This window comes from Halyomorpha halys, unplaced genomic scaffold (genome assembly GCF_000696795.3).
Source record: "Halyomorpha halys isolate HHAL.00 unplaced genomic scaffold, Hhal_1.1 Scaffold81.1, whole genome shotgun sequence".
NCBI lineage: Eukaryota > Metazoa > Arthropoda > Insecta > Hemiptera > Pentatomidae > Halyomorpha > Halyomorpha halys.
This window is the reverse complement of record NW_027115240.1, coordinates 538,209-553,490: the sequence shown is the minus strand read 5'-3', so window position 1 is coordinate 553,490 and position 15,282 is coordinate 538,209. Positions and strand designations below refer to the sequence as shown.

The window sequence follows — 15,282 nt, the reverse complement described above, 5'->3', positions numbered from 1 at the left end:
TATTAACCCCACATTAATTATAATGAATTTAAGAGAACACATTAGTTTTAGATTTCAGTTTAATCGTATGACATTTAGTAGTTCTTTTACAAACCCGTTAGTAAAATGGTAAAAGAAATAAGTTAAGTTCAGAGCCGTCAATATAATACTAGGACTGACATTGAGAACAACTTGGAAGTGAAATACGGCATGTAGGCGCTCACTTTATGGATCTAATATTATCTCCCCACCCACGTTTCGGTCTACTCTTCACTAGCTGACCATCTGGCCAAGCTGTCATAACCCTTTTAGGGATTCCTTCCTCTTCTCAACCAACTCAACTCCTCGGCATCTGATAGTTTTTTATCAGAAGTAAAATTAAATCGTGTCCATTTTTTTAAAAGTTAAATTTAACCAAATTTAGTTTAGTTTTAGCTATTTTGAAAATTTGTTTATGGTAGTTTTTTTATAAGTTTATCTTTTTTTGTTTAGTTTTAACTATTTTTAGTTTAGTTTAATTATATTTTAAATCTAATTTCACTTGTAACAAGTATTCTTTTAATTTAGTTTTAAATAATTTTTTGTTTAATTTATTTAAAACTAGAAATATTTTAACAAATTATTTTTTTAGTTACGTTTGCCTATTTTTTTAAAATTTATTTTTAGCTAAATTATATTTATTTTAGTTATGATTTTTTTTCATCTAGATTTTTTAGTTTAGCTTTACTTCAATATAGTTTAGTTTTAAAGATTTTTTAAAAATGTTTTATCTTAGTTTTTTTCTTATTAATTCAAGTTTAACTAACTATTTTTAAATTTTTTTTAAAGAATTATATTAACAAATATTCTTTTATGTTAATTCATTTTTTTTTAATTTAGTTTAAACAAGAAATATCTTTATTAAGTATTAATTATTTTTTTAAGTTTAAACCATTTTTTTAATAATTTATTAAAATAAATTTGATTTATTTTAGTTTGGAATAAAATAAAAAAAATTCTTTTTCAACTTTAATTATTCAGTTTGGCTTCACTAAGCTGTGTAGTTTTAATGAATGTTTGTTTTTTTAATTAAACTTTTAGTTTAGCTTTTTGGTTTTGATTTAGTTTTAACTAAATAAAATATATGTTTAAAAGTAACCACAAAATATATTAGTTAAACATAATTAAAAAAACCTAAACTATTTCAAATTAATTACAACATCCTCTTGTAATTCACATTCCTTTATCGAAAAACGAAATGGCATTTCATTTAGTGGCAGAATGTGATTTTAAGGTATATGTAGAAGAAGGATCAGATGCTCTAGTGCGAAATGAAAAGTTTGTAAAATATGTATGAAAGGAGAATCAATTGTGAAGATGAGAACATCATTAATCTTGAGGAGATAAATTGAGGTCTACAAAAAGGGGGATAACATATTCACACGTTGTAAGCAGGAATATAACAATTTGTACAACAATTCTTCTCTTAGCATTTTTAACTTACATAACCCGGCAAAAAAAAAAAAAAAAAAAAAAAAGTTTAAATGATTTTATAAACCAATCGATAGATCTTCCTTTAATATAAATAAAATGTTAATTTAAAAATAGGTTAAAAAAATATTAGATACAAAATATGTTTTTATCTATTAAATAAGTAGTAAACTTGACTTCCTTTATTAGTTTTTTACTAATTCGTCGAATCTTCAACATTACAATGATTTCAATGTTGTTATTTTTACATAGTACTTCTATATGTCAATTAATACCCATAGTAATTTTAATAAAATCATCGTTTACATAATTTTTTAATTATTATATTATAATGCATTCCAATTCTACGTGCGGGTATATAATTAGTGAAAAAATATATACAAGACGTTTTTATTAAATCGACTATGGATATTAGAGGATGAATAAGAGTACCGTGTAAATAAGTGAATAACAAGGAATAAATAATAAGTTAAGAATAATTGTAACGCTGAAGATGTTGATCTGAAACACCGGAAACGTTTAAAATTTAAAAAGAAATTAGGAACAAAACTAATAAAGAAAGTATTCTCACAACTTATTAAATAGAACATTTCAAAATTTCCTAACAGAAACTACATTTAATGATTTGGTATTTACATATCAGACCTGCCAAAGTGCGCTTTTTTATTTTATAGGATTATAACCTATTCTATTATTATTATATATTACAAATATAATGAATATTACTGATTTAATAGGGTAACAGTTATCAACTTCTGCTCGCTACAATAACAAAGAAAAGGTGCGGGATGCGCATCACACAACTTTTACTTTATATACGTTTCCAAGTTTTGTGTACATTGGTTGGCTCATCTTTTTTATTAATTTTTTTAACTAGGGAAGGCCAAAAATTATGATTTTTTTATTTTATTTTTCTGCTGCTAAGCAAATTGATATTTTAGGGTTTCTCGAGGTGGGAATAACGGGATATAAATTTTGTTTATGCCAAGAATACAATAGGCTAAAAAAAATAAATAACGAGGCCGAGATACATTCTGGAAAGATCAGTCTCAGATTTTCCTGTTCGAATTGGTATCTCTAATTTTCTTTTTTTCTTCTTTAGTTATTCATAAAATTCTTCAAATTTGGTATGTACCGATTTTTTTATTATTGCAGAAAATGAGAAAAATTAATGTTACTTTAGAGGAATATTTTTTTTCTCAAAATTCGTCATTTAAAGACTATGTCTCTGGCAAACTATGTCAGTGAGCATAAGACCTAGCTGATATTACATATCATGTAATTGTACATTGGCATGCAAATTTTGATCGAAATGATTGGAGCCGTTTTGGTGAAAATCGAAAAATTTCGAAAAATCGATTCTAGCAAGCTAATTCCGATCGGTCGATTTTATCGAAAAAGTCGGTTTAACACCTCAAACATACGCCTACGTTAAATTTGTAATTTAAGTTCGTAAAACTTTTTATTTATGGAATAGGCTGTTCACATATTGACACATAAGATATGTAATTCAGCAACGTAGTAAACTTGACAAAATTATCCATGCACACACATACACGTAGATCGTATTTTCTGGAAATAATGATAAATGTCATGTCACATGTTGTTTAATTGGAATCTAAAATGAGGTATAGTGTATCTGACACGGAGATAAAATTATTTTTATGAAATATCTATGAAAATATTCTATTAATTATTCGAAAGACACTCTATCCTTTCTATGGTTGAATCTTTAATTGGAATATTTAACAGCAATTTCATCCACAATCCAAGATGATAAGTTGCTAGGAGAGGATTGATAAGAGACGGTGAGTAGTTTGACAGTAACTGTAAGCTGAGTGCTCTAGCTTGACTTATTTGCGGCTTTTCCCCAACTCGCCTCTAGTAATGGAAAAGCTAGATAGCTCTAACAAGGTCGCTCTACTAGAATTTATCGCACTCGACGAAATATAGGGTTGCCACTTGTTGACTATGAAATAAATAATAAGAAAAAGAAAAGGACAGTTGTTATAAATAAATTAGATACTGAAGACTTTATATTTTCTAATTCTAATCATTAGGCCTTCATTTTTAACCAGATTCAGTTATATTTTGAAAATAACTATGTAAAAGTTGAAGAGTTTATGACAAAATCGAGTCGGAGGATCGTGCAAATTTAGTTTCATAAAATAAGAATATACAGTGAAGTCCCGCTAATCCGTACTAACTAAAAAGAGTGGGGGTCGGATTAGTGAAAAATTTCGATTGCCAAAGGGTGAAAAAAGGTCACATAATAAATTAAAAAAAAAATCTATCAACAATAAAATTTCGCATTGAAGATTAATTAAATCAAAAAGTTAATTATATCCGGCGATAAAGAAATTTAGAACATAAATACACTTCCAAGTTTTAACAAATAGCTTGGTTTTTTTTTTTTAAATTGGTATTTTTAACTAGATTATTTAATCCTCGGCACCTAAGGTGTCGGTAATACGGTTTTATTGAATGTATATATAAGTATTACAAACATAAAATCAAATCTAAATTTTTTTTTCGGTTCGCAAAAAGGGGTGGTACGGATTACGGAATTATCTGGATAAGCGAGATTCCACAGTACAATGAAATTACACGGAAGTGAAAATATAATTAAACCGTGAATTAACTTGAGTCTGGATTTACAGTCTGAGGCAAGATTCGAATAAAACTGATTTAATATCACAACTTAACAATCCTTCGTTTAGCTGTAGTATAACTCGGAAAATGATAGAGATGTGACAATATTGAATAGCTTTAAAAATTAACATAAAATAGGTACATAGAAAATCGAAACTTCACTGTATAATTCACATTGACAAGAGGAGTTATATATTTTAACCATTATTATTTTATGTTAATCTGTATTTAGACACGTGTGCCGGCGTTAGTTACAATGTTAACTAGAAACTAAGCAGAAAAATTTGGCGTGGTACGCGGATAAACACAAATTTCACTTACTATAAAAATTCGTATTTGAGGGTTTCTGGGGATGAAAATAATAATTATTAACTTAGTTCCTGCCAGGAATACAATAATTTAATAAAAGTGTAACTTATATAAATAAATTATTAACTATTCATTGATATATCTTTTTATTTTTCTGGTCAATAAAGTATGAATTTTTAAACCTATCACAATTAACTGTAGTATTCATCCCTCTATTCTCAATCCACAGGTGTTCCTCAAGGTAGTATCCTAGGTCCTATCCTATACACCGTTTATACAGCTGACATACACAAAGATCTTAATGTTCCGCATGTAACCGATCTAGATAGAGCCAGATATAATTCCTTTCATTATAAACTCCGTAACCATCCGAACCCACTAGTTTTTAACCTTGCATCCTCTTCCATTCCTGACAATCCTCCGAGGCGACTAAAAAGAAGATGGCCACGAGAACTGTTAATGTAAAAAACGTCATTAGGGTTCTACCCAGGGTTAGTTTCTCTAAACGCCTGTATCACTCCATTATAACAGAGATCAAATTTACTAAATGTATTAAAATGTACAGTTATAAATAGCAATACATAAATAAAATAAAAGACTATTGTCTTTGAACAAGCCAGATTATAATATTTGTCAATGAATAACAGTTACTAAACAAATCTGTTGTTCTGAACAGTTACTATCTTTTAAATATAGTGGAGTAGCCCTTAGGGGTTAGACCAACCACCATACTACTATCTAATTCTATCTAATTATTAAACACAGTATTCTAATATTGCAATTAGTATTAATACTGATAATCGGTTTAATATAATAACATTAAAATTTCTAAATTGCTTCATTTTCGGTGAAATTAAATTTTAATTTTAAATTATATTTTATTTTAACAGTTATGTGATAAAAGCATTTATGATGTTCCCGGATATAGATTAAGTAATATTGACCTCAGCTGTCAGTATATATATTTTTTGTATATTCGTGCAAGCACTTCGCGTGTTTGTAATTGTTATTGGTAATTAGCATTACTAATACGCCTCTTGCGGCATTTTATTATATTATAACTGCAGTATAATAACGTTTCATAACTATACCTTCTTCAAAGTGTAATAGGTTAAATGATATAATAAAAACGATAATTGTAATGTACGTTTAGTTTACAAAGCAAGAGATGCGCTATTTCAAAAGCAAGACCTAAAAGATTGACATAAAATTCAAGAAAAAAAAAATTATATATAATATATATTTTTTAAATCACTTGTAACTTTCATTGTAGTTTTAAAAAATACTACTTGCTCTAAAAATTGCTACAAGGACATGATAGTATATAACATACATTATGCGCTTTATACTAAACTATATTATATTGTAATATGTGATATAGCATTAACATAATTTAGTGAGTTATGCATTTGTATTTGTTTGAAATCATTAAAAAATATTCTAGGCAGTCGTTGGGCTCAGTAAAATATGTCCAACATAAGTCAACCAAGTAATATCGGCAGTTGTGGTGGAAAACTTCTTTTTATCCATACAACAAACTACCATTTTTCATAATTATTTTTTGACAAATATAATACAATTGAATGTACAAGAACATTAGTATAACCTATTACTAAATTATACTATATTTAAAGTAAATAAAAATAACTTAGGATATCTTAGGACTAATTACTTCATTATTAAAAATAAATAAAATAGTTTACTAAGTTAAATATGTTTATCATTTGTTAAGAATAAACCACAAAATATAATTCTAATTATATGAAAGGAAACACACAAGATTGTAAATAAGTACTTCTTATGATTTCAGAGTTTTATTATGTCAATATATTAAGTCTTATTATTTTTTCTGCGTTTTCACAAATGGTGTCTATAGAAATAAGTGAGAAATGCGTTTGGACCATACCAAAAATACTTTATTTTTGTTTATTAATTATATTAAAAAAAAATAATAGTGATATATTTTTTAAAAAAAATTAAACTGACCTCTTCGATAATTAAAACTTCAAGAGCGCCACAAACTCACAACCTTTTCGAATAGGCCTTTGCTATTCAAACCAACATAACGAATGTGACATTATTTGCATGCAAACCTAAAACCGAATTGGCAGCAAAATGTCAGAACGAAATTTATACCCTTCGCTTAAGGTAGATTTATGTTTCCTATTGATTTTGCCCCAACGCAAAAGTGATCCCAAGCCGACTACACTTAAGAGTGACAAATTATAGATCGAAAAGAACAAAAAACATTTAGGCCGTATATATTACAACAAATCTAGTAATGGCATAAATATGTTGCCTGGTGGTGAGAGGTGTATCACTGATTCCGTGGCCGGATATCCATTATGATGCAAATCTGGCTGAGATGATAATATAGAAGCGGAACATTTGCCGTTGAAATTTAAACACAACGTGGAGCCGAATATAAAATTAAGCTGACGTATATTCTATACGCTTAGTCTTCATAAGTTTAAACTATATTATATTTAATTTAACAAATACTTAATGAACCTAATTAATCAGTCTAAATAGTAGTTAAAATAACACTAATAATAATTAATAACCTATATTAAGCAATAACGTAAGCTACAAAATCGGAAATAGTTAAGGGAAAGCAATGAATTTAGCCAAGGCAATATTAGTTCCTAAGCAAGTGTGGTTGAGTCTTGTACCTGCAGGGGTCGTCAAGTAACGGGTTTATAATTGGAGTTTGACATCATTCTGGGTTAGTCCTGGATTATCCAGGTTTAAACAGTATGGTTTAAAGTAACCAGGATTTGTATGCCTTAGTTTTATTTTCCTGATGTTTCCTTCTTGGTTTAACATAAATTATAATTAAGAAATATTATGTGGAAATTGCCGTAATACAGTGGTTTGTCATGACTATACCTAAACCGTGGTTAGATAATACAAACCCTACCCCAAAAAATGTTAATATGTTTGGAATCTAATCTAACATTTTAGCAAAATTGACCCTTTTTAATGATTTAAAGGCTGCCAAAACGTCATTTTTTTTGTTTAAAAAAATGAATTTTATCCAATTTTAGTCTCAAAACAATTTTTATTTCTTAATAAGTCCGACGTTTCGGCCAATTCGGCCATCCTCAAGGACAATTTATCACAAACAGCTTTTATTACACTTATGATCTTTAACAATTTTAAACAATTAACAATATTATTAATAAATTATCATACATTAATAAAATTTTTGAACCACATCATTAAAAAAAAAACTATATGAAGGATATTCTGCCCAGGTCATTAATTTCAGTCCACAAATTACCCTATGAGACATCATATGATTTTGTTAATAAGCAATTCTTAGATTATATCTAATTACCTAATTTGTCAATTCTTCACATTAAATTAAAAATTAAAACCTTTTTTTTATAGTCAACCTTCTCTATTATAGTTTATCACAATATTTGTAACCTTCCACACACACAGATAAGGCTCTTAATTTATTTATTTCCACTATATTTTGGTTGAATTGAATTTCCTCTTTCTTTTATTATAAATTCTTTATATTTTTCTTTCTAATACTCAAGATTTTTTTTGTTATGTAGTACCCAGTTATTCAGTATTTTTAATGTAGATTTGAAATATACTAACCAATATTTAAAGAAAAATGTGATAAGAAATAAATTGCATTAAAAAAAAATAGTTTTCAAATTATTAACTATTGATCAGAATTATCGAGGAAAAGAGCTGCTTAGGAACATATTAAACATTACATTACATATTAATACATAAAAGACAGAATTTATCAACAGGCTAATGACTAAATGTCGCCATTCGAGTTACCAAAGAATTTACCAAAAGGATTTTCTGAAATCAGCTATTTTTGGGTAAATTAAAAAAAAAGTTACTGAATAGGTCTTGCAAAAAAAAGTCTCGAGTGCAAAGGGTTAAAACGCCCAACAGAGTGTACTAAAATAGTAATATATAACATGTATATATTTTATAGTATATTATGTTTATGAAAGGAAATAATTAAGAGTACCCACTTTATGAGGCTGGGTGGACCCCATATGTTTTCCGAACCCACAGGGCTGACTCACGACTACAGTGAAACAGAAAATAATTATCGGCCACAGCCGGATTCGAACCCGCGTCCTTGGAATTAGTAGCACAGTACCTATATTATATATATATATATTTTTTTTTTTTCAAGTCATTTAACCGCTCATAGTACGATTAGGATACATTTACGTCCTAGGTATACGTTTAGTCTTGACGTAATGTAAATTAATTATGTTTCATTATGAGTTATATTTTATCTGAAGAAAAAACTTCCATTTAAATACTTTTAAAAAAATACCTTATATTCATTAATATCCTAATATTTTTAAAAACAGTATAATGAATAGTATTATTATTTATATTATAAATTGAAAAAAAAAGAACTTTATATTTAATTTACCTTAACATGAAAAAAACTGTGTTAATAATTTTTGTTATAATTTAATCTATAATTAATAAAGTTTATAATTATTTCAATACTCCAATCCCATAAAAAGTTTACTTAATTCATAAATACTTACTTCAAATAAAAATAGAGATATGCAACGAATAACAAAAAGATTTTTTTTAAAGTATCATATTAAATACACCATGTTTTAAATATTTCAATAGAATTTCAACGGCATAATTTAAAATCTTTAGCACAAGTATTCTATATTTTAAAAATATATTTTATCATAAATTTCCAATATATTCAGAACCATATAAAATTATAAGGATCAGATCCTTTGGCTTTTCAAGATTCAAATATACTTAACAAAAATTTTTGAATTTGTTTACATCAATATTAAAGTTTAGAACTTCTATTACTAATAAATATTCGTATTAATTTACCTTATCTAATTGAAAAAGTATAGTCCTTTATCTAGACCATGGATATACCAATTATACATTTCCGTATAACATGATGAAATCCAACTAGACAGTTCTGATTATCTGAAAAAAAAATAAAAATATTAATTAAAACAATTATAATAACATTCAATTACAAGGATCACAATCAAATAATTCAGATTAATTAAAATAATAATCTAAGTTTTCACCATGGAAAATCGTTAGTAAAGTTGGTAGTAAAAGTGTAATAAATAGTTATATTTTTATTAAATAATATAATTGAAACATTATTGTTTGTTTATATCCTCTCTTGAAGGGGTTTGTCTTGACTTCAGGAATATTTATTTTTGTTATTTCATATAATGTTTTACCATTTTATTTGACAAAATATATTATTTAAATTATGGCCTATTTGTTGACTCTCTGTCCATCCTGCATACTGAACTTGGCCCATTTGTTTATTTGAAAATGTTATTCCTAATTCCAGCCATACTAGCTATTATCTATTATCTTTTGCTATTAGATATTCATTTTGATAATTATTTTTTTTATTATTTCAACATAATGTCGCCCTATTCCTGTTACAAACTATATAATTTCTATGCAAAAACTATTCCACAAAAATTGTTTTTCCTTAATCTCATTAACAATACTGACAATAAAACCGACCTTCAACTAAGCTTAATTTATTTACAATATAATTAACATTCTTTTTTAGTTTGGTGCTTATAATTTAACATTATTTAAAAGCATAAGTACTGTATTTTTATTATATACATACTTTTTCATACATACACCCCCCTTTTTTCACATATATACCCACATGTACATGTGCATATATGTATGATAATGTACATTTGTATATTTTTAGAATTTGAACATTTCATCTTATGACTATCATTTTACTAATAATTACATATTGATCTTACTTAAGATTTCAGAATAATGGTGGTTTAGTCCTTTAGAATCTGATTTAAAGTTTACTGTATATTTTATATTTTCTGAATTCCAATATTTTTCTTCTAAAATCATTTTTTTTTTTTATGTATCACTTTGATATTTTCAAAATAGAAACCATTATTTTGAACATGTACCAATGCTGTTTTCTTTGGGTCTTTTTTCCATATTTTTTATGTCATTTCCACGTTGATACATTCTATCTTTAATATGCTGCTTTGTTTCACCAATATATATGGCTCAACAATTAATGCATGGAATTTTATTCCATTATTCGAAAATTGCCAAAGGGCCGAAACGTTGGAGGTTTTTTAAAATAAAAAGTTGAGAGAAAAAGTGGATAATTGAAATTTATGTTAATAATGAAAGTTTCTTTTAAAACGTCTTGGTTCAAATCGGGTTTAGATGCCCATACAGGGATTATAACATTTGAAATTATAGCTCCTCTAGATATCGTGCTGACCTGCCCTTATTGATGCTTTGGGTAAACCTTCTCCCTCCCCCCCTCACATAGGTAAATAGCAATGAAGGGGGGTACGAACCATAGGGGGGATGAGTCATTACTTCGTGACTCAGGGAGTCGTTACTGGCTTTACACGGCCTAGGGACCCTTCTAGTAGACGCTTCTCCTCGGCTTTACGACCGTCCCTTTTTCACCATTGGACCGACCCAGAAAAAATATTACCCCATCCATTACCAGATTCGAAGGGGACACACATGACAGCTAAGGCAATTAGAGACGAGTGTTCTCACAGAGAGGATACTCTGTCATTCGCTGAAGGCTCCATAAATACTCATATATTACTAGTTTTACACAAATTCATATTTAATAAAACTTATGTGAAATTCCAAAAAGTCAGGAATATTTAAAACTGTTACTTTTGAGTCAACTTAAAAAAGGAAAAGTATCAATTTTTCAATCTATTAATCTATATACTCAAACTTTGATTCCATGAATGTTCCTTACGGGAGAGTTGGACAGTAATCATTACATGCATATTTAATTACACCTCAAATTACATAAGGTTCACTGTAATTATACTAAAATAAGAAAAAAAAATTAGTGGTTTTGAAGAACAATTACAATAAATTCAGGCACAATTACAAACACTATAATTGTGTAAAGTAATTGCAATTACTAATAATTGTAATTGTGGTTCTCAATTACAATTACTTTTTGATACTAAGTGATTTCAATTACAATTACTTCTTGGGGCTTAAAAATTACAATTACTACTGATTGAAGCCATATAAATTAAAATAAAAAAAAATAAATTGAGCCTTAAAGAACAGTAAACCCGGCCGAATTTCCACTTACATTTTTTATTCCAATTTTGTATAATTTTTTTTAATTTTTAGTCTTATACATTCAGTAGGCACTTGATTATTGAGCCCTTTCAGTGATAAGTATTTTTAATTACAATTACAATTAATTTTAATACCAGTAATAAAATCGCAATTACTAAAGATTTTAATTAGTAATTGCAATTGCTTTTACTCAACTAGTAATTATGATAGAGTATCACAAAACAATTGTAGTAATTCTTGGAAACGATTTTAATCAAGCAGCATTTGAAAATTAGTCGTTATTGGAGAATTATCCATTATTGAATTAATGTATAAACGTAATTTTTTTTTTTAATTCCTCACTTTCTATTTTATAATTTACCTATATCTATTTTTATACTTTCACAATGTCTTATCGAGTAATGTATAATATTTATACGTTCTATCTATTTTAATCTCTGTTTTTTTTAATTTCTTAAAAAATGCTCTTTAATATCAGATAGGTCTTACCCTCATTTAAATAGTATGAAAGGGTTTAAATGAAAAATTAATTTTTTTTTTTTAATTTTGGTTATTTGAAATAATTCATAATCAGTTTTAATTGTCGGTAATAGTTAACAATGAATTAATTATAGGAGAAAATTGGAAAAATAGAGAGATGAGCTGAGAGAAACAGGAACATCGCTCCTGAGCTTGATTTTTTTACCAGTTCCTCTATAATTAATAAATATGTATGTATATTATTTAAAATTTTATTTTATTTAAAACGCTTAAATGGTTTGCATGAATATGAGTGAAAGGTATGCGATGTGCACACCATACCAGCTCCCTCCCCTTTTTTCCTATTTTTTCTTTTAATTATATTATAGAATTATACAATGCAAAAGTTCCTATACATGATTAAATTACTTCTATTTGTAAATAATGTTGAGCTATGGAGTAGATAGTAACAATGGAATTATTACCGTATCTAATCTCCATAATTCAAAACTTTCAGGAATATCAACCATGATTAGAAATTTTATCTTGAATTTTCACTGCTGTTAAACGAATTCATTTTTTTAGACTCCGTCGAAAAATGGCTATAAAAATATACTCAAAAATACAAAATACAATTTTGTTTTTAATATATACAGAGATAACGTTCTTATGGTTCCGAAAATTAATCTAGCTTGGATTGCTGACCATTGCGCAATTTATTCTACGGGTTTGGATACCATCTAAAATAGGCGAAATAGGACTTGTCCAGTATTTTTATGTCAGTATTTTTTTGTTTTACAGTGTCAAGAGCAAAATTTAATCTTCTTTTTTTTTTTTTTTCCTTTTTCAATCCTAAATGTACAACTTTATCCACTGTGTGCTGCCTAGAGGTTTCTACAGACTATAAAAAGCTCAAGATAAGCCGAAATTAATTTATTTCATTAAAAATTGAAACAAAATCTGTTTATTAGACCAGGATATGGAATACGAATTGAAGGAAAATGTTTATTTATTTATTTTTGGGAATTGGTTAATAATATAACCGGGAATATATGTCTAACATTTATTTGTCATTGAAGTCATAAATTTGAATAATTTTTACACTATTTTAAAATTAAAAAAAAAATAATAATAATGATAAATCAAATTGTTTTATTAAATACCGCATGGGACTGATTTTTAGAACAGTTAGATTTTTTTTAACGATTGATCATGGGGGGAGAGAGAGTATAGCCTCGTGCAAAAGACACCACTAACTATTTAAAACGTTATAAATATAGATAGAAAATTGTGAGTAATAATGATGAATTATAAATAAAAAAAAATTACATTTATAGATTTAATAAAATAAATAACTGACTTCTAATGAAAAAGATAATGTGAGAAAAAGACGAAGATTAAAAAAAAAATATATAAATAATGACAATAATATGAAAAGATAAATATAGAATTTACAACACAATATCTTGCAGCAACCTGGGCTTCAGTCTTCACGACGAGGTTGGATTTCCCACGTTATAAATTATTTAATTTGGCGGTATATATACTAAAATTAGAAAGAGGAAGGATTTAACAATTTTTTTAGCTATGAAAGCATTAGAAGATACACTAGGCAAATAAGAGAAGAATTAAAGAACCTTAAAATATCAGATACTTACTGTCTAGATACAGGCACAAACAAGAAATACTGAAAAATATCGCCAACATTGGAAGAGAAAAGAATAAGGGTTCGAAGTGGTCCGAAGAAAGAAAAGAAAGTATTCGCGTGGTCCTTAGTGGCAGATACGTGAAAGTATAATAATAATAATAATAATTTAAAAAAAGCCCATTCATAATTTGTAGTTATTTACATCATATCAAATTAAAAACATAATAAGTGTAATCCAATGTATTTATTCCAATAAATCTCTCCATAAACTATATCATTTGAAAATATATTCATATAAATAAATTAATTAAACGATTGATAATAAATGCCATGATACTAGGGTAAACTCAGAACTATGATTAAACGCAATGAGATAACAAGGAATTTATTAAATCGCATACTAAGCGTTCAACGATCAAGGTCGTGTGTAGATTAATATGAAACTGAGAGCAATGCTTTCGAGACGTAATAATAGAATAAATACTCATTAAAAGATATTTATGGAATATTAAAATATAAATGGAATTATTATATAAGTAAAGCTAAAGTTGGAAGAATTTTTATTTTATGTATTCAACAAAATAATTCATTCCTCAATTTAATTTTATTTATTCGAGACTAAATTATTAAAAAATCAACAAAAGTTCGCCGCTTGTTGGTCTGAATATACAATGCCAATAGAAGTTTTAGTTTATTTCTTTTTAAATTAATTCTTTTAATCATTATTGTGCGCAAGCAATTACGTCACTATGATAGAAAAAATCTGAAACAATATTCGAATTACTTTTCAAATTATTTAATATTACTGTAATTCAATGTCCCTAAAAGTTTTTTTTGTAACTCAAATCAAAGAATAAAAAGAAACTGCATTGTAAGAAACTAAAACTTTTCTTATTTACTCTGTAGGAAAACTTTTTAAGTGTTTGCTGGACTTTTTCCTATTTGCAAACGGTGAAAAGACCTAAAACATTTTTTGTACCACGTGTGAGCTAATATTGTATATTTACTTTGTTTACTTAATGATGTTAATAATAATTAATTAAGAAATGTTTATTAAATAAGGTTTACAAATTAACTTTTTTTTTCTAAATAATTTGCTAGCGTAGTAAAGCTTCTAATCATGCTCAAACTACTAATTCACCCTAAATTGAATTCGTTTAAGTATTATAACGATTATGAATAAAGGATAAAAAAAAAATATTTCATAAATGTTTTTAAAAAGTTTGATATTTTTATTTAAGTGTTTTCGAATTACAAAAGACTGATCTACATGACTGTAATAAGGCCAGTCTGGACATACGGAGTTGAGCTTTGGAACTCCACTAAACCTTCGAATTCCTCTCGTATTCAATCCTCACAATCCAATATCCTCCGAAAAATCCTTAATACTCCTTACTTTGTCACAAATAAAATCATTCATTAAGACAATGTTCCATATGTAACCGATCTAGCCCGAAACAGCTTCCATTGTAAACTCCCTAACCACACAAACCCTCTAGTTTCTAGCCTTACTTCCTCTTCCATTCCTGAGAATCCTCCGAGGGGCCTGAAAAGAAGATGGCCACGAGACCTGCTAATGTAAAAACGTCATTAGAGTGCTACCAAGGAGTAGTTTTTCTACACGCCTGTATATATATACATAT

The 15,282-nt window shown here is 27.3% G+C and overlaps 1 protein-coding gene across 5 annotated transcripts in view; it reads right to left on the bottom strand.

Moving 5' to 3' along the window:
• kek5 (kekkon 5) overlaps positions 1-15,282 on the bottom strand; it is a 597,474-nt gene that overhangs the window by 53,024 nt on the left and 529,168 nt on the right. For all 5 annotated transcript variants that reach the window (XM_067052307.1, XM_024358916.2, XM_024358914.2 and 2 more), the window contains one exon: positions 9,268-9,369. The gene's annotated coding sequence lies outside the window, so the exon portion shown is untranslated. The remainder of the gene's footprint in view (positions 1-9,267; positions 9,370-15,282) is intronic.